Source organism: Styela clava, chromosome 7 (genome assembly GCF_964204865.1).
Source record: "Styela clava chromosome 7, kaStyClav1.hap1.2, whole genome shotgun sequence".
In the NCBI taxonomy this organism is placed as follows: Eukaryota; Metazoa; Chordata; class Ascidiacea; order Stolidobranchia; family Styelidae; genus Styela; species Styela clava.
Window position 1 is genome coordinate 3,945,150 of NC_135256.1, and position 12,711 is coordinate 3,957,860.

Sequence of the window (12,711 nt, forward strand, 5' to 3'; positions counted from 1 at the left end):
TCAGAACATTAGACAAATTGGTGTACTGTGCGCATTCACAAATCTTCGCGAATCAAGTGTGCCTTTTGACTAAAGAAAAGTTAGCATTGAAATGGTCAATCTCAATATCAACCTAGTATCTGCAGATAAAACCAATTGTTTTTTAAAAATACATTTTTGATGTTCAGATCACAAAGTCGCAATATTACGCCTCGCTAAGTTTCATTGGCAACTGTATCTGGTTGTAGTATCGGTGTCCAACTTTAGACTGAAACCTTCACTACCAGACCCACCGAAACAATTTTTTTTCTTGATAGGTTCGTCTTAAAGTTGCTTTCTTTAAAGCACACTTTATCTCCACCAATCCACAGTAATCACAAGTTACTTTGTCATTACGATAAGCATCAATATATGGATACTGAGGATGTATTATCAAGTCACGCTGGCTGAGGTCTTGTGCCACTGTGGTCTTGTTGCAACTTATACTTTGCCATCCATCTATTCCATGGTTGCACCCGTATCTGTAAGATAATGGATACAGATAGAGTTTTCATAAAATCTAACGATCAAGGAGTGGTGGGGGAGGTACTTGGATGGTGGGGAATGGCCGTAACCGATCAACGGTCATGTGAACCACCCTCGGTGGGAGTAGAGCTGCAATCCTCTCTGGGATGGAAACCTGTGAAACTACCAGGGTGATCAGAGATGCGGTGGCGAGCGTATTCCTAGATGGCGAATTCAATTGAATTCTGGTTATTTTTTGCATGACCGCTGGTGTTAAACTTTAGTTATCTACTCAACTTTTCAAACTTAGTAATAGATTACCTGCTAGTTAGGGAAACAATACCTTATAACCATTGATTATTAATTCCTTACTGTCTTACACAAGTCAAGTCTGCAACTGCAAGTAGGCACACGCCTAGGCCTACTAATAACAGTAGTTTGTCATCTGCTTTCCATTGAAATGAGGGAGCTTGTGAATATTTAAAGAAATTGATAACGGCACACTATCACCACATTATCACTCACCATCAACGAAGTGCTGTCCGCAAACAGTGAAACACAAGTAAGATGGCTTCTGGACTTGACACCAAGCAGTTCTGCCAATAGGCAATAGATGATATCCACATTGCGTGACGTTCCGGATCTTTTGAAATCAGTGGAATATAACTGAAGATCCATTTCGTTGTCTATACTATACGTACAGCCAACGCAACAATACGAAATAATCATTTTCAACAGCCAAACAAAACGGAAACGTATAATCCGACTTGCAACTGACAGGAGCCAAATGGACTTTTTTGTTTTATTGCCGTCCAGTAACAAAGTCACGTGACCCGTGCAGGTCCTCTATATTTATTTTGCGCGCAGATGACGGGCAAATTATTCAACCCTTTATGATGTCATAATCACGCATTTGATCTATGCGAAGTTATAATAATAACAAGTTCTCTTAAACTAGGCGGCATCGGTCAAGGTTAATGTGATTGTTTTTCATCACAACTACAAACGTTATTTTATTTTTCTGCGTTGACTGCGTTTGTGTGTTATTCAACCTTTTTCCTTTCATGGCCCATTTTCGTTTTCCCCAAATTTCGATGGTCCATTCACTTTTTCATGCAAGGTAAAAACTACACGAAAACAAAAAACTTTTTTTTTCATATACTTCCACATTGATAATCAGCATGAAAAACATGATCATAATTCATTGCTCTTACAATAAAAATTGTGGCACAAATGACAACCATAGCAATTTTAATTAATAAGTTTTTGGCCCACCTATAAATGTCTATGTGGCCCAGAAGTCGACCATGGCCCACAGGTTGAGAACCGGTGCACTAATTGGACGATGCGTGGTATGCATTTGCTCCGAGCAAATAGAGAGTCATGCAAGTCGATATTTTTTCGACTTGAACATCACCAGGGATGAAAATCCTTGCACGCACGTAGCGTGAGAACAAGGAGATATTGCTAAGCCAGATGGACGATCTTTGTATTTCGTCTTTGCTGTTCACAAATAAGCTTAAAGAGCTGAATATTTTGAGCTGACATTTTAACGAAATTTACCATTTTGATAGATTGGTTATAGGCTTATAGCACGATAACCTCCTCGATGGGAGCACCCTAGCTCTATAGGGGGGATATGTGCTTCCATCTAACCTATACATTCTATGGCGTCACACATGTGAGGAAAAATACGTCCCTCCCTACGGACTTAACTTACCACAACGACACAGTTTCAAAAAAATCAAAATCATCCCCACCCCAACCAAGAACTCCCTATGATCGAATAAAGAACAGAATGCACTCACGTACCACCTGGAAGACCTTCACGTACCACTAGTGGTACGCGTATCACAGTTTGGGAATCACTGGCGCACCATAGATTTTACATAACATTGTTATGTTGTTGTTATGCATTGTCCCTGAGTGCACAGTGAGGAGATATTCCCTCTGGGTAAGGGTCGGGAAACAGCAAATGCGGAACAAATGCTTCTAAAAACATTCAATTTCGAAGTACGGCGACTGCTGGACCTAAGTAAGAACAAATGTGCATTTCTGCTATGTCAGTATGTGGAACCGCTCGAAGTTGGTCGTTGAATGAAACATGTAGGGTATAACCGTAGTAGTATATATTTACGGTTTAACTCAATAGCTTGATAAAAATGTCTGTTAAATATTATGCACAGGTATAGCACAAAGAATTGTTTTGGATATTAATTCATTTGTATTTTCCTATTAGATCTATCTTCTATTGAGCATTTAAATACTTGGATCATGATTATTATTTCTAAAATTATTTAGGTCTATAATAACAGATGAACCGGGGAAATTTTTCTCTGTATGTTCTTCCTGCATCTGTTGCTAGGATTTCGGAGATGTCTGAATTTGAAGCAACGCCAAGTTTTGCAAACTTCAAAATACCTTTTTTGCAGTGGCGGCGCGTCAATATGGCCAACCGGGACAATGCCCCGGTTGTTTTTTCGGTATAATAAAAAATATTCAAAAAATACCTCAATATCGGTTGCACAGACTGTCTACACTAGCCATATTCTCCCGACATGGTTCATTTTCGCTCACAAAGCCTTCGCCGAACGTCGACGGGGCGACGCCGATTTTGCCCCGGTTGCTCATTGTATATCGTATTCTCTCTTTTATCTTCCACTCGCCGCGTTTGTCTCGTTTGTTTTCTGTTTCTTTTACTAAATCATCGGGGCTAGCCCCGAAATTATGACGACACATAGCCGACGTTTCTTACAACAACGTGTTGACATATTCACGCATTCCTTCTCGTTCGTTGGTTGCTTGAAGAGTTGATAGTTTCCTCGCCTTCGTTTTTGTCGCTTGTTTTGCTATTTGAATCAGTTAGAGACCTTTAGTCCATTTGCTTTCGATTTCCTACATTCCTTTTGAGCTCCTCACTTCTTTCCGGCTTCGCATTACTTAGCCTTAGACCTCATTATGAATAAGGTTGATGCACTACTTCGCTCTCCGTTTTCGCAGCTGCCGCTGGAACAAAAATTAGAGGTACAACGTCTTGGGCCTTATCAACCAAAAAATTGTTCACTGGAACAATCCAATGACGGAGGAAAGCGTCGGCGTACATTCTGGTATAAAACTTGGTATAAAAAACACGAATAGTTGTGTTACAGCGAGGACAAAAATGCACTTTTTTGTTTTTATTGCCTACTTTTTGCTACCGCCCGTGACTCACGTTGGTGTAAATTTGGTTTTAGAGATCTTAAACATCTTTCCGAGCATGCCAGGGATCATCAATCTTCTATGGAGCATCTGGACAATGCATTAAAATACCGAACATTCGGAAATGTTAATATTGCAGCACAGTTGGATGAAGGACGCGCGGTTTCTATTCGTCGGCACAACCAAAACATCGAGAAAAACCGCCATGTTCTCGGTCGATTGATAGATGTTTTGAAGTTCATTGGTTGTCACGAGCTGTCCCTCCGTGGGCACGATGAACGGGCTGGCTCTTCTAATAGAGGGGTATTTTTGGATATGGTGGAATACACCGCATCCCTAGATACAGTATTGAGAGATCATCTTGATGCCGCAACTGTTTCGAAAGGAACATCTAAGGATATCCAAAATGATTTGCTCGACTCAATGTATAAAATCTTTTTAGCCGCCGTCTCCCAGCTTGTGCACCAACACGTTGGAACTTCCAATCACGCGTGGTGCAGGGCGTGTCCGAAATTAGGTCTGAGCTCATTGAGTGTTTCAATGGCATTCAGAGCTCTCTGGTTTGGGACGAACGCTCTGTGAGGGAGGCGGCAGGTCTAAAGCGTCTGCTAGAAGATGGTGAGTTTTCATTTTTTCTCGCTTTTTTCACCACAATATTCTATCACATGGATGTATTATACGGCGCATTGCAGTCAAGGCTGATGGATGGAGCGTTTGTGCAGTCGTGTATTTCAGACTTCTGCGATGCTGTATCTCGTATCCGGGAAACAATAAAATACGACGACACATGGAGTGCTTCTTTACGCCGCGGGCAAACAACGCAGCGTTTGATTTTGTCTGCAAAGGAATGCTGTGACATTCTGGTGAATCAAATAGGCGATCGTCTGCGCACTGAACACCTTGCCGCGTTCTCTTTGATGAACCCCAAAAATTTTTCAAAATTTGCACTTCAATTTCCCATCCATTTGTTGGCTACGGTCTCCAAATTTTACCCCATGATAAACGTGGGTAAATTGGAAAATGAATTGCGATGTATATACACCAATCAAACTTTTTTGAACATCACATCAACTTGCGCGCTCTATGGGTTCCTCATAGATAACGGTCTAGTAACTACCTTTGCGGCGTCTGCAAAATTTCTGGACATCATTTTGACGACGCCTACTTCTTCCGCCGACGCAGAGCGAACATTCAGCACGCTGAAGCGTATTAAAACGTATCTCAGAAACACAATGAAGCAAGATAGATTAAATTCCTGTTTTATCCATTCACAGAGACGTTATTTCTGGGATGCATGACTTTAATCAGCGCGTTATTGAGCATTTTGCTTCCAAGAAACCGCGGCGTGTTGCATATATGTTCAAGCAGTAGAAGTCTAGCAGCATATATATCTATGAGTGAGCGACGCATGTCCTTATCTTTGCATTACCTTTCCTTTCTTCATAGTAACGTTTCAAACCTTATTTTAGGTTTTGTCTGCTTTCCCGAAGTTTCTGTTAGTATGTCATTGTATTTATCTGGGTAAATGTTGCCTTTCCTTTTGAAAGAGGTTTCAAAATAAACTATGTCTATATTTATTAATCCCTTGACTTGGACCGGTTTTAAAGACACTTTCTTATCGCTAAAAATTGTCGCTTTTGCCGATTGGTTGTTACCGATGGAATGGTTTTTATACTCATAAAATGATGGGAGAACTTACAGCACTCATCCTGTCTCCGTAGATGGGGGTGACTTGGTCCTGCAGTAGCTTGCCCCGGTTGTCAAAATGACCACGCATTTCATTGCTTCTCCAGTGTATGAAGGGCTTGAAATACTGGTACCTTGAACATGTGATATACCGTATTAGACCAAACTTCTGTCAGACCCCCCTTTAAGTGTAAGATAAAAGTCTTCTAAATTGTTTCACTATATCATACATATAAATTTGCAAACAAAAATGCCAAAAACATCATTAATGTGTCCTTAAAAAGCTTATTTTCGTCGCTTTCCACTAAAACGCGCCCAAATTACGTAGCGTAAATGTGTACGGCCGTACGCCGGTAAGATGAGAGAAATTTCGAGAAAAAGTTTCTCACTTTCAACGCTGTGGCCGACACGTGATTAATATGCGAGAGAAAGAGTTCTCTTTTAGAAGAGCTTTACGTCATCTTCGAAATAAAACAAGACTGGGATTTGTAAGTGAAGTGATATTCGTTTTATCGAAGAGCATTGGATCGCGTGCTGTCTGGTATCTTTGTTTGTTTATTATGAGCCGGAGAACGTTGCTCCCGCGTTCAAAATAATTCGTTTTCAACTAACAACAGATTTTCAAGCTTTGAAATACTCATCAGGGATGGCCAATACCGAATAGTTCACTATTTCGAATACATTCGAAATTATTTTTTTCGAATATGAAATTTCGAATACTTCGAAAATAAAATTCACTAATTGAAGCTTATCTAAATGTATGTAGGAATTTCCATACAATAAGCAATGGAATAACTGCTATCTACAAGTTACAACCTAGTTATATTACCAGGCATTTCATATTTGCAGATTATTGCAGTATATATTTTATATACCTTGAGTCATGTTAACAGAATTAAATTAATACGGCAATAGTGGTATCGGTGATGGATTTGAATATTTGCGCAACACAAAATCATCCTAGTAAAACGCCCATACTTTTAAATATCAACCATTATCCAAATTATTTGCCAAAAAGCGGGATAAGTATGAGTTATTTTTCCGACTTGTGACAATTTTTTATACGAATCAAAAATTTTTTATATTCGGAAACTTTACCACACATTTTAAGTCCGCAGATCGCCGTTGTATGTTTGAGTAATAATACTTTTATTATTTTATAAATATGAAAATAGGAAGCAAAAGCTATTCATAATCGGGTAGTTTACCACACATTCTAAGTCCACAGATCGCCGTTGTATTTTGTAAATACAAAAATAGGAATCAAAAATTAATATTAATCGCGAGTTTGCCACACAATTTATGTCCACAGATTGCCGTGATATTGTGCCGAATATAATTAGTTTTTGATTCTTATTTTCGTACTCACGAAAAAATTGTCACAAGTCGGAGAAAGAATTTATACTTTATCCCGCTTTTTGGGAACTAATTTGAATAATGGTTGCCATTGGTTTGTATTTAAAAGTATGGACTTTTTACTCGGATGATTTTTTGCTGCGTAAAATATTCAAATCCATGCTGATACCACTATTTAAAATGCCTTACCGTGTTAATTTAGTTCTATTATCATAACTCAAATGTTGGTAAATCGGGCAGTTTACCACACATTTTAAGGCCACAGATCGCCGTTGCATTTTAGAATTATAATAGTTTTATTATTTTGTAAATACGAATCCAAAATTAAATATAATTGGGCAGTTTACCACGTATTTCATGTCCACAAATACCCGTGGTATTTGGTATTAATACTTTCATTATTTTCTCAATATGAAAATAGGAATCAATATTTAATAATATCGGTCAGTTTACCACACATTTTATGTCCACAGATTGTCCATACAACCATGAGTTACGTTGAACGGAATTAAATTAATACATGACATTTTAAATGCTGGTACTCGTCACGGATTGGATTATTTTGCGCAACAAAAAATCATCCTGGTAAAGGATCGATACTTTTAACCAGGGGTCACCAAACTTTTTTGACCGCGGGCCGGGTATGACTCAAATTGTGTTGAAACGGGCCGGATGAATATTTTTGTCAATGCAATACAATAAATTCACAAATGTTGGGAATATCGCAGAATATAGATCGAGAACATCATAGGAAAAAAAATTAACAAGATTTCTATATCTAGACAATTATCCTGAGTTTAGCTGTTATCAAAACGTTGCCGACATGAATTAGAAATGTTACAAAATCCGCGGCAAAAAATGTACGCATCACGTCTGCTTGTAAATATATACTACTACGGCCTGCTAAGTACCGTTACGCCGAGTTGAAATACCTCTCATAAAAACGACTACCTGCTGTAGCTTGGATTTCTATGAAATTTTGACATAATTTAGATAAAATAAACAACTATTATCTGGTATTTGATTTTTTTCATTAGCGCATAAATTTCCCAACATTCGACGCTTTTAAAAATTACGCTCCAGTTATACGTAGTGCAAATTAATGATATTGTCTATGGACACCAATAAAATGTATGTGGACGTGTGTATTTCTTTCCTAACTTGATACAATTTTTATGAAGTTCGTACAATCAGCACATCGTTAATTATTACCCACAATGAACCACTGTCAAACTACCATGCACAATTCCAGCGTTTATTTGCGACGATCTTTCGGCGGTGTCAATGACCGTTGCCAGAATAAAATTCTGAAATAGTCTCAATATACCATAGATGTGACGCACATCGAAAGATTAGTGATTGATATGTGTTATTTTTCCATATTAGTTCAGTTCTTGTCAAAAAAGTAATACAATCATTATGGAAAAAATTGGCCTGTCGGGCGATACTAAAATTCCGATATCTCCGTTATTTCTTAAGCAGTTTTTATTTAAATCGGATGGACTTCAATTTTTTTGTAACGTACCTACAATATCCGCATTAAAGCAGTACAAAAGTTAGTGTGGCGTTTGAAATTGGAGCAGTACGCGAGGGATTACAGTACTGCACAAAATGCACATTCGACGTTTATTTTAGCACAAAAAACAAACAGTTTCGTCGAAAGCACGAGCCACGAGTGTAGAAGTGTATCGCAGAAAACGTTACGTACTGGTAGCATTCAAAGTCGCAAAAACGAAGTTTTGTTTACAACCACGACTGAAAATCTGTCAGGGTGACGAAAGTGTCTGAGCGGACGCGGAAAGGCCTATTATTACGTCACTTTTTTGCATCTTGCCGATTGGCCAATGTTACGAAAAAACAAAGACGACGATGCTCGTGAAAATCTCCCTTGGAAAAAAATTTAGCCATTTTTGTGTGTTATTGCGGACCGGATAAAATGACGCCGCGGGCCGGATAAAATGACGTCGCGGGCCGGATCCGGCCCGCGGGCCGTAGTTTGGTGACCCCTGCTTTTAACTATCGTTATCAAAATTATTTTCTAATGAATCGACTTGTTTTTCCAACTTTGACAATTTATTGGATATCGTAACAATGACGGCTATAAATACCGTATTTCCCGGCTAATAAGTCCACATGGCAAATAGGACGATGTCTATTTTTAGCACTCAAAAAAGGGTTTTTTCCATATAGGCCTCCAATAAGACTGGTAGAAAAATTGTGTCCCTGTGATATGCGCTAATAATTTTATATGTTTAGAACCAGATCATGTTAGTTTGGTAGAATCATACTCACAGAACTAACTATTTTTAACAATTGAGCGGTAAATTTAAGTTGTAAAGCGGCGATCATTTTGGACAACCTATTAACCCGAATGTTAAAATAATTTTGGAATGTGATAAGTACTACACTGTACGTCCACGGGTTATTTCACAGCTGTGTTTTCCTGTCCCTGTCGTGTTCTGCTGAATCGGCAAAACGAAAGGTTCACAAATCACTTTCACTCGGTGGCCATGTTTCTCTTTAAAGTAACGATAATTGGCCTGCGATTAAATATCATGATTGGCAGACCCTAAGACCCAAATATAAGGTTACACAAATCATGCTTGAGAAGACTAATAAGCAGGACACATAGAAATAAAATAAACATACTTTCTCAATTAGACGCCCCCCCAAAAAAAAATCAGGCCGAAAAATTGGGCCTAGAAAAGCGGTAATTGTCAATTTTTTGACGTGGTGGAAATGAATTTGTAAATTAAAAGCCTCGTAGACGAATGTCGGCAATGTCCACCCACGCAAACGTGCAAATGTGTCGCAACACTATGCGACGTACGATCGCACAGAATATAAACAATCAAAGTGCCGATTCTATTTCATCGTCATTACAATACGTGAGACAGCGTAAAAAGTCGTTTGAAGATTCCCGTAAAACGAAACACCACGTTTACGGCGAAAAGTGACTACTATTCGGAATTATTCGAAAATCAGCCGAAAAGGTATTCGAACACTATGATATTCGAATATATTCGAATATTCGATTCGTTTTGGACAACCCTGAATTACTCATACAAATAAAATTGACCTTGTTGCAAAATAAAAATTATACATAAAAAATATGATGACGTCACCGTAATTAAGAACACTCGGATCAAGCATGGATAATTTAAACTCAAACATTTTGAGTTTTGAAATTGGTTTTGTTCACATGCAGACCACTATGAAATACTATTGACCCCCCAAAATACATTTAATTTAGCTATAGTGCCAAATTAGGACACAGATTAGCCATTTATGAGCGGGCCGATCCTCTAGGGTTGGCATGGTATTGGTGTTTGAGTTGAATTGTTGGCCAAGGTATAGATAGTAAAATTTTGTGTGTTTTTTTCATGGTGTGATAAATTTTTCTCTGTCCCGAGCAGAATGTCATCATAGATCATCTATCCATCGCTATATAATGACAATACATCCCATTTAATTAAACAATTATTTTTTGCCTGTAATAAATAGTTCAGCGCATTCCCCTTCACCCAATCATTGAAACGTCTACTCGCAGTTTTATATTTTGTTTTTCAGGTTACTTCAAAGTGATTAAATGAAATAAAACACATAAGGAAAAAATCAAACAAAGACTCCGATATCCTGTGAAATAACAAACAATCTTATTCCTATATGCTTGTCTGAAAATAATACCCAAGAAAGAAAAACCTCACTTACACCCTTTGTAACCAATTTATTTCTATATCCTACTTTACTTAATTACAGTAATTTTACTGTTACCGATAACTTTAAAAACTTATTACAAACTGGACTATAATTTGGCAATAATAGGCTCTAATTTGGGGAATGAAATGGTCTCGCCCACCTCTTCATGCACCCAATTCTGGCAACTTTGGTTGGGCAACTTGGCATTTGACTCCAACTATAATCAGCTTGGCAATATGTTTTCAATAGAATTATCCTTTTATATTTTAATTAATGATTAGAAGATCGATCAATTTGGCATTGGCAACCATTACAAAATTATCAATATGGTGTGGCAAATAATTTTTTTTCTTTTTCTAGTATTTATTTATATTTTTTTGTTTACTGTATGGTATACCCTAAATTTTTCGTGGTTTATTCTTACTTAAATAACTTCTCAGTGGTTGGGTGTGTGTGTGTGTGTGTGTGTGTGTGTGGATGGTGGGTGCGTGTGTGAAATAACTTAATAATTTTAGGTGAGTAAACACGTACCACTTCCTCTTAAAACCTTCCATCTTATATTTTGTACGTTATAAACCTTATCTAAAGTTTCGTTTGCTTCCATAATCATATCTTATTTATTTGTTTTTATCTGTCAAATGTATTGTTTTGCTGATTATGTGGTCGAAATAAACTTATACTCCAGAAATACGTGTACCAAGATGACGGACAACGGAACATAGTATGTGTACCAGGTTAGGCCATACTTTTAATTACAAATACTACAAAACTCACATGGTTAGTCCTTGAACTCGTAATAGAACTAAAATAAGGAAAAGGAATAAAATTTTGGCCTAACCCTAACGTGGTACACATACTACGTTCCAGTGTCCTCATTTCTTGGTACGCATACTTCAGGAGTACGGAAACTTGACTGTAAGCACATACATCTTAATCTTCGTTCTAACTGCTGTGTTTCTTCAATTGTTTTTGTATTCCATGAGTCCTATTGTCCATCTTGTTGTTATTATTTTGGCTGCAGTACTTTGCGTGTACATTTGCTTAATTTTTTTGAATACTTTCTCAAGTAGTGTTGCTACATCTTGACATTCAGTTACATTGTTTAATAGGTATTCGCTCATGAATGATTTGAAAATATTTTTCTTTTATATCAAGTGTCGGATGTTCAATAATGTGATGGAAATAAATTTCAGTTGCTTGCATGTGTTGAGATAGCCTTTGTATAATCATTGACTTTTAAAAAAGTTATTCATAGATTAGTTTGAATAATTTCTTGAGCAGAGCCTTGTGTTTCTGGGTTGCATTATTAACAAAAATTGCTGCTCTACCTATGCATTCCAGATTGTTATCACATTCACAAAAGCTGCAGTGCGCAAATTACTGGCCCTTCGTTTCGTTTGACGCCGTTGAATCCTTTCTCATAATCATCACGTCAAATTTTTTACGTTTACTCATTTTATCTTTTATGAAGTTCCAGATCTAAATTAAATTCAAAGTTTAATTCATTGGTATATTCATTTATAAGGTTAAAAATAAGGACACACGTCAAAATAAAGAGGTTTCTTAGAAACAGGGACATATATATCCTAAAACAAAAACTATCAAAATAAGGACAAATTCTAAAAATAAGGACGTTATGGCAGCCCTGATTATAGGTCAAGTGGAGTAAAAAAACTTCTGAGAAAGCTACAATACCTGAGATGGAGTGAGACCAAAATGCTGTGCTACTAAGTTTTTTTTTTATATAAAGTGCAAAGTATTCATTTTTGTCACCACTTTACCTACATCTGACAGACATTTTTTGCATTGCATCGCATTTTTGATGCCTTGCTTCCTTTCGACAAGGAAGTTGTCACATCATCCTGGTCATAAGCAAATTTTTCGATCAGTCATCAATGAACAGGGTTAGTTTTCGAGCTGTGATGCAGGAGCGTCGTCGTCGTTAAGCATTTTGCCTGAACAAAACCAACCGTAACTCCCGCCACTTGGAGGTGCAACATCGCCTTTGTTTGTTTATTATACGGCGAGCGGAGTTGGACATCTAGTAGTATTATATATTTAGTTACGCTATAACTGTAAAACGTGAAGAGATCAAATTATTAAGAGTACCGTATATATGGGAGATTCTCACAAGTATAGGGATAAAAACTGGTTAAACATTTTGGCAAAAATACAGGAAATTGTAAATCTTTGGAAGGGCAGAAGGGGCGGAATCTAACCATTACCGGTATACGAAGAATTTTTATAGCAAAAACATTGCTACTATCAAAATTATACCGTAATACATGG